At 36.5% G+C, this 14,155-nt stretch overlaps 1 long non-coding RNA gene across 2 annotated transcripts in view; it reads right to left on the reverse strand.

Moving 5' to 3' along the window:
* Positions 1 to 14,155, reverse strand: part of LOC139668321 (uncharacterized) — a 100,836-nt gene that overhangs the window by 40,900 nt on the left and 45,781 nt on the right. The window contains exon 2 of one of the 2 annotated variants that reach the window (XR_011697029.1): positions 1,889 to 1,963. The exons of the other annotated variant lie outside the window; for it this stretch is intronic. This is a non-coding gene — a long non-coding RNA (uncharacterized lncRNA). The remainder of the gene's footprint in view (positions 1 to 1,888; positions 1,964 to 14,155) is intronic. 2 annotated transcript variants of the gene reach the window in all.

Genomic DNA, 14,155 nt, shown 5'->3' on the forward strand with positions numbered 1-14,155 from the left:
ACACAAGCAGTTGCAAAATGATAAACTACAGGATAAACACCAAGTGATAATAGAATTTGATAAGACAGAACATGTTCAGTACACTATAATTCATGCCAGATGGTGAAAGTAGCAGAAGTTACAAACAAATAAATTATATTGTTCATTCAAGTCCAAAGCTGACCTCCCAGAATTCACAAGGGGGATGTAAGATAGAAGAAAACATCTTTGCCTCAAAGTACAATTTGTCATCAGCTACAGTAAAAGAAAGCTCCAAATGCCTAAGCAATTACCTATCTTCTTCCCCATTTATTACTTGACCATATTTTGGCCCAACACCAGTCTATTCTAGTACTAGGCCCTCAGTACAATTGCTACATCCTTCCATTCAAAAGATGTATTTCTCCTCTCTTCCACCACTGCTTGACAACTCCTTTTCATAGCAGGGAAGAATGTCTAGTCCAAACCTAGTCCAAGACTTATTGCAGACTGCTACTAAGCTCTCAGGGGACTAAATGAGAAGAAGTGGGAGGAATACCAAACCATCAAAAGCATTCATTCTTCCAACTCATGAAGATTACACATGCCCTAGGCCTGATTTGTTAAAACACAAGTAATTCTATTGCTAAAGGGGATTTTTTTATGATAGACTCCTGCCAACAAATAAATACTTCAAGACTATTGATTACCATTAGAAGGACCATCATCTGGTACAGTTTTGTCATTTCTAGTCTGAGCAGCTTCAAACTAACAGCTAAAAGAAAAGATTCTTTCTTATTCCATGTCAGCCACCCACTTCCCTACAGGCAAGTTAAGATTTGCCAATACTTTTGTAGCATATTCATGGGCACAATAAGAAAGTATTGCTATTAACTGGCCACAGTACTGACTTCACACTTATTAACTTCTCTGATCTCTTCTTCCTCTGTTCCAAATTAGCAGATGATGCCTGTTTGCATGCTTCAGGCTGGAAGTCGACACCCTCGCATCCAGTTGGATGTGTGGCAATAATTGGTCCAGCTGCAAAGCTGCCATTAAGGTCAGAGGTCCCTCCAGCCCCAGAGGCTTCCTGCAGCTGTGCATCCTCTTATCAGCCTAGCTGCTGCAATGGAGTCTCAGCCTTGCTGGGGTGACTGCTTTCACGGCTCTTTTGTAAAGAGTAAGGGCCTGACTTCCCAGAGCCTTGGCAGCGTGCTGTCATTTACCTCTATGCAAACTGGGTACAATACACTGCTGGAGCAGTACATCAGACAGATGAAAACTACTAAGATCAAGGTAACAACATGAGATGGTTTCCTCTCAGCAAGAGACTTCAATAAGTCTTTTTCAATTTAAGTGTAAAATTCTCAGCCCTTTTCTGTACTGTAGATTCAGCAGGGGTCGATTCTTTCACAAGCAAGCCTCTGAGTTGGTTTGGTTTGGGGTTTTTTTCAGGCTTCTTGTTTTTCTCACAGCTCAGCAAACACAATCAAGGCTGCCACTGTAAAGGTATCTTACCAGGCTTACTTGATTCACACAGCAGGCTGCTATGATGTGAAAGCAGACTGATCCAGAAAAATAATAGTAATTAAAGATAAAATTTTAAATGAAAGGCAAAAAAAAAATTAAGGAGCTATGCAAGCAAAACAAATGCTGGTAAAGAAAAACTGAAATGATATTTTTAATTATAGAAGAACAAATGGGGAAAAAAGGAAACAAAAAAAAATACTACTGTCTCCCAAAGATGAAAGTGGCACTTCTCCCAGCTCTTTCACACTGTAAGGAAATAAGCCCTTAATGTACAAAGCAGGATCGATTCAGCAAAACTGCAAGAAAAGGAGGCAAGACCATCAAAGTAGTAAAAAGGATCAATGCAATGCAGTACACATTTGTGATCTGTAACCTTTAATGATCCAGAAGAGAGGCATACCTGTTTCCTTACTTTTGAGTTTGTTTCTTTTTTTTCTGTGGTTACTAGTTCTCCAGTTTGTTTCATTTCTTCTCCCTGTAGTTTCACAAAATATGTGTTTACCACTAATTTTATAACTGAATGGTTTTGGATTTAGTTGGTTTTAGTTTACTGGGGGGAGAAAAGGAGGAAGGATGGGGGGTTTGGTTTTTGGTTTTGGTTTTGGTTTTTTTGTCAGATGTAACATCTTGTGGATGCACAGCCTGAAAGAAATTGTAGATGTACAGCATCTTCCCCTTCAGCTATAGGGGTAGGGACTGTCATAATAGTGCCTAAGTAGTTCAAACATCAGCAATGTTATACATCCAAGCGTGTATGAATTGCAAAGACAGAACCGTACAAGCAAGCTTTGAACTAGATAGCTTGTGTGCTAAAAGCAGTGTATTGTAGCATTACCATGGTTCTTCCTCCACCATTCCAAATGAATTTCCTGATGTGATCTATATGAAGAGGATTATAGAGTTCAGCATACCAGTCACTTCAGTCTGGGCAAGTTTAGTTATAATAGCATCTCTTTCATAGTACAATTACAGTGATGTATAAGAAGAATATGCTGCATCAAAAAAAATTAATTAATCCTCATGGGTTTTTTCATGGGAGAACGTAATTTTTCCTTCTCTAAACACCAGAAAAATCTATTCATTATATTTGATAAGTACTCTATCCATCCATCCCCCTGTAGACAAGAATATCTCACAGTATGATGCATTTCTGTCTCTCTCCAAGGAATCCCAATATTTGCTGTTAAATAAAACAGAGACAGGGTCCAGTCTCTGGGCAAATGGTTTGGCTTAGCTATATCCACACTTAGTATTAATCTTTCTCTGAGCCTCAGTCACCTTAAGTCATGCTTATCATCTCTATATGTTTTCATTTCAGTTGAACGTGTCTAGACCACTGAGAAATCTGTGTTGCAGTCTATCAGTGTTCCACTGCCAGAAATTGAGGGTGTTTTGGAGGCTTTGGAGGATAGCCTGAGTGTGGACACACTGGAGTTCATGAGGATGCCAGTCTTGCTGGGATACTCTTGGAGGACTGTACAGGGCAGAATTGCTGCACTACATAACCCTCATGGGTGTGGATGAGAGCTCCCTGACACATGCTATGCCCCAAATCTTACCCAGACATTGCTTCATAAAATTCAGGTGCCAAAAGCATGACTGGGAGCATAATATTTCAATAACATGCATGATAACAGTGACATCCTCAAGCCCACTCCCTGAGTCTGGTTTATTTAGCAATGTAGATAAAGCTTATAATACACACATTCCTGACTCAATTTTCCACCTCTTTTGTGCTGTTCTTTTATTAGAATACCCCTGTGTTTTTGTTTAGCCTGGCAAAATGCCAACTGCTCAATAGTCTGTCAGAGCCCCCATGCTAGGGAAAGGGAGGGCCAAGGAAAAAAAATGAAGAAGAAGGAAAAAAAAACAAACCCCAAAAGGCAAGCTTCTTATATTTATACAAAAGAGAGACAATTAGAAACAGAATATGATATAACACATATATATGTACAAATGTGGAAAAAACAACAACCACCGAGTCGCCCACTCAACACAGACTTCCACCTTCTCAGCTCACAAAAATACCTCAACAAACTCCCCCCAAAGGATAGCCAGCAAGAGAGGAGAAAACCAACGACAAAAGAAAAAAAGTACTTCCCAAACTAAACAGCTGTGAAGTGGTGACAAGGCCTAATAATTTCAGCAGTGGTGATAGCAGGCCTGCTCAGCACCCGGACATGAAGTGGAAAGAGAGCTTGGCACCTCCTACACCTTCTTTTATACTTGATTTGATGTAAAAATGATATGAGATATCTCTTCAGTTGCTTAAGACAGGTGAGACTTTGTCCCCTTCAATCCACGTCACACTCTCTGGGCTTGCTAATCTGAGGCCTAGCTAAAACTAAAGCCAAAACTAGCACACTGTAGGATTGTACAGTGCAATTGAGTCAGTAGAAATTTTTAACAGGACCTAGAAGTCAGCAAAGAAAAGAATAAAGTGAGAAAGCAAGTGTAAAGAAACAAAAACCTGATTACATTAAGACATGAAACACAACTAATAATAATCTAAAGGAATTTAAAAAAAAATAGCAAACTAGAAATCCAACTGCAGAAAGAGACAATAACAACTCCCTTTTGCAGAGAAGTTGCTCTAGCAGTTCAGTTGAGTTCCTTGCTGTTTTGCAATTAGTTATGAATTTTTGAAGCCCTTTTCTGCTTGCAGAGAAGACACAATGGAGATGACGAGGGCTGATCGCTATGTGTGAGCCAACACTCCCATTAGCAGGCTCTGATACAGTCGCAGCTCTCCTAAATTCATCTGAGTGCTGATCAGTTTCTGACACAGAAAACCTGAAGAAAGAATAAATGTAGACTACAATCACATTTATGAAAACACCTGCCTTCAAAGAAAGCCAATAAATATGTGCAATAAAGGATTTGCCTTGTTCTTCTAGGCACATTCACATTACAACTTACTTTGCTGCAGTTAGTCTTCAAGTAAATGAAGGCAAAATCATTATCTGCTGACCAGTATAATTAAAGAAGTGATTACTTTAAGAAGTAAATGGTAGCAAAATGCATAACCAGTAATCAGAAGCACAGACCATATGTTTTTAAATATGATCAAATCATTTGGTAGTGTTTATGTGCAATAAATAAAAATCAAATGAAAAATCTGCTGACAGGAAATAAGTAGCAATAAGGGTAGAGCAATATGTTAAATCCTTCATTCTGGATCATTTAGGTAATGTTCTGTTCATTTTAGATTCATGAGTAGAAGCCTTTACAGATTGGGCATGCATACCATAAATCTCAGGTTATCCATTATTAGGTGGCATTCTGATGTTTGCAATTGTACATGTTTACTTTGTGCATAATTAACTGCATAATAGCTGTCTGTGTTCTGCACAAAATTTACACTCAGGCTCTCATCAAAACAAATTACTCTAGAAAGTAGGCCAGTTCCATTAAGATATCCACAGTCTGCATTTTCTAATAGTGGTTTTCAGCAACCAGAGTTGGAGCTTTGATTTTCCAGCGGTAATCAGAGAAAAATCCAGTCTTTCACAAGTCTGTATGTTTGTGTTTTCAGGGTATTTTATTAAAGATTACAGGAGTTGCTGGAACACCAACAAGGGGAGAACAGAGCTAAGCCTAGTATACCTAACAGAAGCTGCGATGATACATTTCCATAAAAATAATAAGTACTGAGCAGATTTGGACAGGCAATTGATCATTGCACAACTCTACGCTATGGATCAAAAACTTCACCCTGCATTTCTTCTATTTCTGTGCATGATTACCACTACCAGGTCAACTACTGTAATCCAGTTTCTTTATACACTGTATGTCAGCAAAAGCTTCCAGACTTCTTTCTCCATAAGGCAAAATTGGACTAAAAAGAAAAAAAATAAAGTAAAATAAAATCATGCTGAAAGAAAGGAGGGAAAGCTACCAATAAAATTAAGAAAGGCTCAAGGAAAGAGGAAAAAGCTGCTAATATGAAAGGCAGCAGTTACAGATTCAAATGAGACAAAATATAGAGAAGTTGTCAATTTGACTGCTTCATGGAACACCAAGATGATGTCTGTATATTTTTTTAAGTATCTACATGCTACATAAAATATATTTAGTACAAATGTGGGTATGGAGTAAATATCATTTTAGATAAGGAAGTGTTTTATAATAGGAATTGTTTGAAAAGTGATTACTGAAAATATGTGAGGAAATCTTATAATCTACTCTAGTGTTTGAAGCAAGAGCTGTGATAAAATGTGACAATCATAGTACAGAATAATATAAATATTCTTCACAAATAAAAATTTCTCTCAGGTTGGACAGATTTAAGCTAAAAAAGCATGAAAAATGTAAATCGTCCAGTAATGTTAATGAGCTTCCATTTTTTCCTCATGAAGGGCTACACTTCAGGCAAACAACTTATGTGTAAAATTAGTTGCAAAGCTGATAACATGTTGTGTACAAATTCCTTTGTTTCTTTTGTTTTACAAGTTATCCTAAAGTAAATTTACATTTTTTTCTTATAAATAACAATATACTACATTCTTTTGGGGAGGAGGTGGGGAGTGAATGGTTTGTTTACTGGTTTTCCTTTCTGCGTTTAGAATAAGCTGTAGGGTTTTTTTCAGAACAGCAGTGGGAGGGGCTTTTAAAATTATTTTTCTAATTTCTTTGCTTGAAAAGGATTCCCCTCAGTCTACATCCTACACCCCCAGAAAATTGTAATACATATGATCTGTGCAATGTCGAAATGTAGGATTTTTCATTTGAGGAATTTCCAAGATCTTGTGAAGCAAATGACAGTGCCTTTTCAAAAATCACATTAAAACAGAGATATATTTCTACAGCCTGGCATGGTTTCCTTTATTTATTTTTCTTTCCAAACCTTTCTCTTTCAAAAATTACATATCAAAACATATCAAAATCAAATTAAAACCTGGCACATTCAGCAAGCTGATGTCTATATATCTTTAAATTACCTAGATGCTATGTAAACAATAATTAGTATCAGCTCAGGTACACAGTGAGTGTTATTTTACACTCATCTGCTGCATAAAGAAAGTGCTTTATAATAGGAATTGCATTCAGTTCTCATGCTGATTAGTCCTAATATATTTTTTCTGTTCCCTTTTGGTTTTGAAGTACAAGGGATGAAGAGCTAGCAAACAAGTCGCCACTGCAGGATTTTCCAGACTGAGATATATTTTTTTATTCTCAATTCAGATGCCATAACACTGCAACTTTATATCCTTCCTTTTGGCAAAACATCTCATTATTTATATTCTTTCTATATATGGTTTATTAACATATATTGTAACTTAAATTTCATAAAAAATGTCTACAAAGGTAGTTAAGAACCCAATGGAAGCCAATAGAAATTTTTTATTATTTCTCATTTTTACTTTTGAGAATCCCTACTCTCACCCCTGCAAGCACCACTGTACAAATTGAAATAGAATTCTGTATTCATCAAACAGCTACTCTGGTAGAGTCATCCTTTTCATTCACAAGACCCTGTCATCCTTCTGACAAAAAAAAAAAAAAAAATGGAACAAGCAAAGACATGGAACTCTTCAAAGAGAAGAAAGATAGAACTTAGACATTAAATGCCACCAAGACCCATGCATGTTCAAGGGGTACCTGTAAAGAACCATGTACAGCTAACTCTTAAGAAACTGTCCATCTCAGTTATGATCAAAATCAACGCTTCACTTTGAACATCTGATGCTACTCACTTTTAGGAGGCTGGTTGATATTCTTTAATTGATCACTTGGTTATTTTCAATTTTTATTTTGTCTTGTTATATTTAGATAGTATTTAAGTATTATAAATGTACAAATGCATAATAAGAAATTTATATAAAAGCAAATTTGTTTCAACAAAACTGATCTGCCTGTGATTTTAACATTCTAATGAGAATATTTTGTGCTATGAGAAAGCTAAAGGAATGAGAAAATGAAAAGGAGATACTTCAGGACTTGCATTAACTTTATAATGCTGATTATTTATTGTAGAGTACTGAGAAGCAAGCTTGAACGAGATGAGAACATTTACTTAATGAGCTCTTAAATGTACATACTAAGAACCAAAAAGCTTTCTTAGGTTAGGAGTCTTCTTTTTAAGTAACACCTCATGATTTCAGTGCAAAAAAAATTTCCTTTCTTTATAATACTTAATTGTGCATAAATTACTCCTCTGTAAGAGGCCCAGAGATCTGGAAGGACAAAATTGCCCAATCTGGTGCTTTTCTTCTTGGAAGTAAGCAGTGAACCAGGGATTATGAAGATGTATGTCTACAGTTTATAATTAGTTGAAATTTAGGTAGATGAATTTCAAGGAATGGCCAGAAAGGGGAAGGTTAAGTCTGAGCAGATTTAAAGAGCTACAGACATAGACTACAGTCTCTTTTTGCCCACAACAGAAAGGGAGTAGGGATTTCACAGCTCCTCCTTGACCAACAGGCTTAGATTCCTCTCATCTGACTGACCATAGTCATTGACAATACAGGTATCTGGGTATGAATTGGAATGCCTGGTTCCCCTCCTGGGTGATGGAGGGAAAAAGGTGTCTCAGGTTCAGTGGCCTATTTCTGATAATTCCTGTGCAATGCACTCTAGAAAATCTCATTCTCTGAAAAGGACTGAGGCACACACCTTGTCAATAAGCACACACACTGCAGATGTCTATAATTTGGTCAGACACATCCAGCCTTTTTGTCTGGTCTAGTTCTCAGCATCCATATTAGTGCTGTTTAAGGCTTGTCTCTAAGAGTTGTACTACTCTGGCATAAATTGATTTTTTTTCTGCAAATCAGTGGAGACAGAAATGCTGCAGCATCAGGACTTCATCTGGTCTGGTCAGATGAATCATTCTAGAAAAATGTCTGGGTCAAGGCTCCTAATCTGGGTAATTGAGCAGATAATGCCTAACTCCTGGCTTCATTTTTTGGTGGTTCTTCTGCCTCAACAATGTTTGTCAGATGTGATCTACCATTTCAAGCTCTTTCCGTTTTCTTGAAAGAGCTCTAACGTTTTTCTTTCTCCAGAAGTGCTTTATGTTGTGATAAGGCAACTGTCCTTCTTTGCCTCACCTGATAATCTGTATTACTTGGAAAGCCAAGCCAAAGCAAAAACATATTTCCCTATCCAAGTTGCTGGTGGTAGACCATTGTACATTGTCCTGTATGTGGTCTCACTGCAAAGGATTCCATTGGTTTATTCACCACATCAAGCAAGCAACAAATTTGAGTCCTGTTACAAACTTATTGTAATGACATTTACTTCCAGGCTGGTCTAAAAATCTGTAGAAAAAATTCAACTAGAAGTTCTGGATTTCATAAAAACCTAATTCTACTCACTTTCATCTGTGCAAATGTACATTTTGTATACAATAAAAATGAGGTATGCATCTCTATTTAATGGGTAAAAGTCCTATTCCCCTGTGAAGGACTATATTTTTCAAGAAGAAGGAGAATCATGAATGTTTAACATTTAAAAGAAGGAAAATGCAGGAAATAATTGAATGTAAATTTATTTAATCCCAAACTTCCATTATAACACCAGACGTTTTTAAAATTAACTAATTTTACATCATGAATGTCTAATCTATCCTCTGGCTACACAGGAAGATCTTAGTGAGAAAAGCAGGTGAAGATACCTAATCAGAAACTGAGCAACTAAAATGCCAACTTTCCTGTTTCCTGATCAAGTTTTCATTCTTTCAAATTGTACTTATAAGTCTAGAGGTCAAAGCCAACTTCTATAGTTTACAGTTATTATCCTGGATATCAACCTGGGTCACTGCTACATTTACCTTGCTGGTTTTTTTCTTATTTTAGGATTTTGATCAAAGATTCTGTTGGGGAAAGCCATCTTCCAGCCTGCCAGTTTTGCTTGTTCAAGGTAGCAGGATTTTTTCCTAATGGTAAAATGGGTTTTCATCTCTAAACTGTGTTAACACAGTTTACACATGTGAAAACAATGACTGCTTAGATCTATATTCCAATATGATATTTAAACTTTATGTTACTGATTTCTTTTTTAGCAGGAAGAGAAATTATAATGTCCTGGGCATTTATAACTGTTCTGCAAGGGATTCGGTGATGAAAAAAATATACTAGCATTGGGTGTCATAAGTAGCTTTTCACCATGTGTTGTTCCACAGTATTATGCAGAATTTACTTAATGTTTGTTGCTCCTATGTGATTCCTCCACAGTTTGCAAGTAAATCTGCTCACATAGTCATAGAAAATGAGCACTTTACAAGTTATTTGATATTAAGAACCTATGAAATTTACCAGTGGTCATCCATGTCTGTTTTTTACTTGAATCCACAGAGCTCAGTTTCAGTTGCTTTCAGAACATGATTGCTGTTAATACAACAGGAGCATACTTTTAGTATCAGGAACTGTTACAAAGCTAGCTTGAGCCTCTTCTTCAACTGTTTTTTATAAATATCAAATCACCAAACTAAAAGAGCATAGGCACTTCCACTGTAAACAAAAATGTTTCTCAAATATGCTGCCTAACAGTCAAATTCACTGACATTGAAAGTGCTTTTCACAGCCATAAACTCCTAATTGTTGCACAATGACAATACTCACAAGTCCAGCAAGCTATTTCTTGCATACTTGTAAAGTCAGACCAAACCAGACCCTATATTAATCATATCACTAGTATTGACTGTTTCATTTATTTTCCCATCTAAGTCTCTCAGACATACTTGAATGAAAAGCATGTCAGCCCATAATTCCTGGTTTCTGTTCAGTAATGGGAATGACAAATGTATAGTTTGTAGCAATTTGTGTCAAACCAGTGTCATGTTATCTTTAAACTGTATTTGGTAGGGAATTTGAAGTGTTGTGAATAGGGCTATCAGTCTCTCTACCACATACAACATTTTTGGAGACAATTTTCATCAGATTTGAATAATGTTTTGGCACAGGAACACTTTATCAAAGATCTGGAGGCAGCATCTACACACAGTTTTCTTACATTTATCATGTCCCACATATTCTGAAAAAGTTAAAAAGAAACATACCATTTTCCTTTCCTTCTGGCTGGAAGTTCTATTAGTGCCTGTCATCAGTAGGGCAAAATGGCCACCAGAAACAAAGCTAGGCATTTTGTAATGGTTTGTCCAAACATTCAGTCAGAAAAAAACACCATCTCTTCCCCAAGAAACAGAGACTATCCCATTCTAATATTGGCTATGTATGTAAGTGTCATAAAAGGAGACCAACTTTAATGCTTCTCATAGGGTAGTAATTAGTGATCAAAGAGCCATGTATAAGGGAAGATGGAGTGCATACTCAAGAGGAGATTTCATCAACAAAAGAGAGGGAACTTCTATCAAAATCCACTGAAGACATCTCCCTAAGGTTCAAGAGACCCTTTTATACATGACAATGTGAATTACTGCTGCCTCTATTCTGATCTGCGCAGCAGTCACGGTCTAATTTACAAGGACTGATGAATGGCCATGATAACTTACATCATTTTAAATGTTTGTGGTTCATTGTTTCTGGTAGTAGTTTTAATTCTTTTCCTTCCTTAGTAACTTTAACACAAGAACACTGAACTAAGAGCCTATGTGTTTATCATTACTTTCTGTTTGCTGTTATATGCATTTTCTGATAACTCTCAGTGGTGACATTGTCTGTCTCTCTCATAGTCTTAGCTTGCTTTAAATTTCCACTAACAGTAATGTGAGTTAGGCCTTGCAAAAAAAACCCATGACAATTAGAAAAAAAAGAAGTTGCCTTCAACACAGAAGCTTTGTTAAGTGGTAATACTTCATAAGACATGACATATATATTTATGTATAAAAGAGAAAAAGAGAAAGCATGGTAAGAGTAGAAATAACATAAATTTGTTGTATAATAATTAGAATTCATGTACAATTTCCTTCTAACAAAACATTAATGAGCCATCAGTTGCTCAAGCCAAACAGCAACTACAAATATTTAAAAAATGTGCGAATTACTGTTTTAATTGTTGAGTAATTCAACTTTCTCTCTACTGTTGATCAATTGCTGTTATAAGCAAACTATGCTTCTTTCAGTTTATGAGGGTTTTTTCCCCTAATTCATCAGAGGGCCTTTCCTATTTAATTACTTAATACAGAACTCTTAGAATTAGTGGGAAGTGCTTGGATCAAATGAAATCAGTTTGCTAATCCTAAGGCTCCTACTGTGCATACTATTCTCATATCCTTACTGGAAATGGAATTACTGCTATTTTGAATGAAGAGGGCAATGCTTCCGCACATTAATCACCATTATTTATCAGTTATATGAGTCAGATTTCATCCTTCACTTCTGTTTTGATGCACTGCTGGATACAACAGCTTTGAAATTTCAATGTTCAAAATTAAAATTTAGAAGATATAATACAAAATATTTGAAGTAATGGTTACCAGACCAAGTGTGTGTTTTAACGGAAAACAGAAAAGAAAGTCTAAATATCACAATGATGTGTTCCCATACATAGGCTTTTTTCAAACTATTTTTTATGTGAAAGCAAACAAAGGGAATGAGAGATCTAACGGTCCCTCTAGATCAGTATACTGCCTCTGATTGTAATAATATGTAGACAGCAGAATCAGGGGAGTGATCATTTGATCATTCCCCTATACTTGGTACTGATGAGGTTGCATCTGGAGTACTGTGTCCAGTTTTGGGCCCCTCACTAACAGAAAGATATTGAAGCCTCAGAGCAGTCCAGAGAGGGGCAATAAAGCTAGTGAAAGGCCTGAAGCTCAAGTTCGATGAGGAGTGGGTGAGGGAGCTGGAGTTTATCCTGGAGAAAATGAGACTCAGGGAGTACCTTATGGTTCTCTACAGAAACCTGAAAGGAGATTGTAGTGAGGTAGGGAATCAGCATCTTGTTCAAAGTAACAAGTGGCAGGACAAGAGAAAATGCCCTCAAGTTGTACCAGGAGAGGTTTAGATTAAACATTAAGAAAAAGATTTCTTCACAGAAAGAGTTGTAAACCATTGGAACAGGCGGTTAAAGAAAGTGGTGGAGTCACCACCCCTGGAAGTGTTCAAAAAACATGTGGATATGGTGAAGATGGTGGTGGTGCTATGTTGATGGTTGGTTGGACTTGATAACCTTAAAGGTCTTTTCCGATGACTGTATTTTTTCTCAGTAATTCTATGATTCTAAGGGTGAAAATGAGGCAAGCATGTCTGATGCTTTTCCCTATTTTAAGTTATTTTTAGTGTAGTTCCAGATTTAAAGATAAGAGATCTTTTATGAGGTAAATATGGATTCTAAGTTAGGATTATACAGAAGGCTGCAGTATTATCTAGAGGTAACATATGGCCTATCAATAAGCCAATTCAACTATCAAAAGTAATTTAGCAGGAAACTTTGCATAGGTTAATTTATCTCAGTTATTACTGAATCATGTCTTTTGTATTTGGACCAGTTGGGTCTTCTGTTCTTGAAGTTGGCTAATTTAAACTTAACATTATGTTGCTATGCTGACTACAGCATAAAAAAATGTGGGGTTTTCCAGAAATACTGCACTGTGAGGTTGCTGCTTTGCAGGTAGTTTCATCAATGCCAAAACATATGCATAAGAGAGACAAGAGTTTCTTTTCTGTATTGAGTATGAAGGAAACTAAGTCATGTCTCTTGGATGTCTAATGAGAAAATGTTGAAATGAAGTGACACACGTCCCACCACAATCACCTCAACATCTACCACTGTTTTCCAGTATTGTTTTCTAGTCTAATTTTCTAGCATGTCTAGTATTCTCTATAGTCATTGTTGTTTGGTGGGAGGCAAAATGTGCTGGGGAACTAAATGTGGAAACTTTTGAAGAGACATCAAATTTTATTCCTAGGGATTTCAATGTTTAGTCCAAGGGCAAGCCTAATAATTTACCATAATCCCAGGTATCACCTCATATTCTGATTTTCCAAGAATCTAGGAAAAATGTTGTAATATTTTTATCACAAATATTTACTGCCCTCCTACTGCAGCTGTTCTAGAGATACAGGCATAGGTCATGTCTGTGATGGATCAAGAAAGATATTGACATTGCTAGCATTTAGCCTTTTCAAATTCATTTAAATGAGATATAATTAGAAATCCCCTCAGCAACCTTTTCTGGTTCATAGCCTGGGCATGGGGCAAGTAATTACTGACTTAATTTTACTGTGTTCTCTGAAACCACTTATTTGAATGAACAGAGACAATCTCTTCTCTAAGGACACCAATTTTGTAGATATTATATGGCTGATCAAGTTCAGTAACTTGTTGCTAAAGGTACAAAATTATTTCTGTGAAACCAAATAAGCAAATCACTAACCATGGTCTTTGGAAAGGTACTGCACTGTTAAAAGTTGTTATCCTTTCAATGAGCTGTTACAGGGAAGCCACATCTGCTTACCTCTCTTGACAGATGGAAGTCAAAAGACCCCCAGAAGTACTATATTTAATGCTTATCCTGTTGTCCTTGCCAATGTTCTCTTCCCCAAAAGTCAAAGCAGTCCTTAATCCTGGGTTCTGTAAACTTATCATTGCTGAACATAATACATATTGCAGTAGGCTACATTGTCATTGCATAATCCATTTATAACCTCATTTATTGAAATATTGTCAATACTAAACACATGAAATTGACTTTGCAGAGACAAACCTTTGAATTTAGAGGAAATTTTGTTTCCAGTCTTTACAATAAAGTTTCCTGTTC

The sequence above is a fragment of the Pithys albifrons genome, chromosome 2 (genome assembly GCF_047495875.1).
Source record: "Pithys albifrons albifrons isolate INPA30051 chromosome 2, PitAlb_v1, whole genome shotgun sequence".
Taxonomy (NCBI): domain Eukaryota; kingdom Metazoa; phylum Chordata; class Aves; order Passeriformes; family Thamnophilidae; genus Pithys; species Pithys albifrons.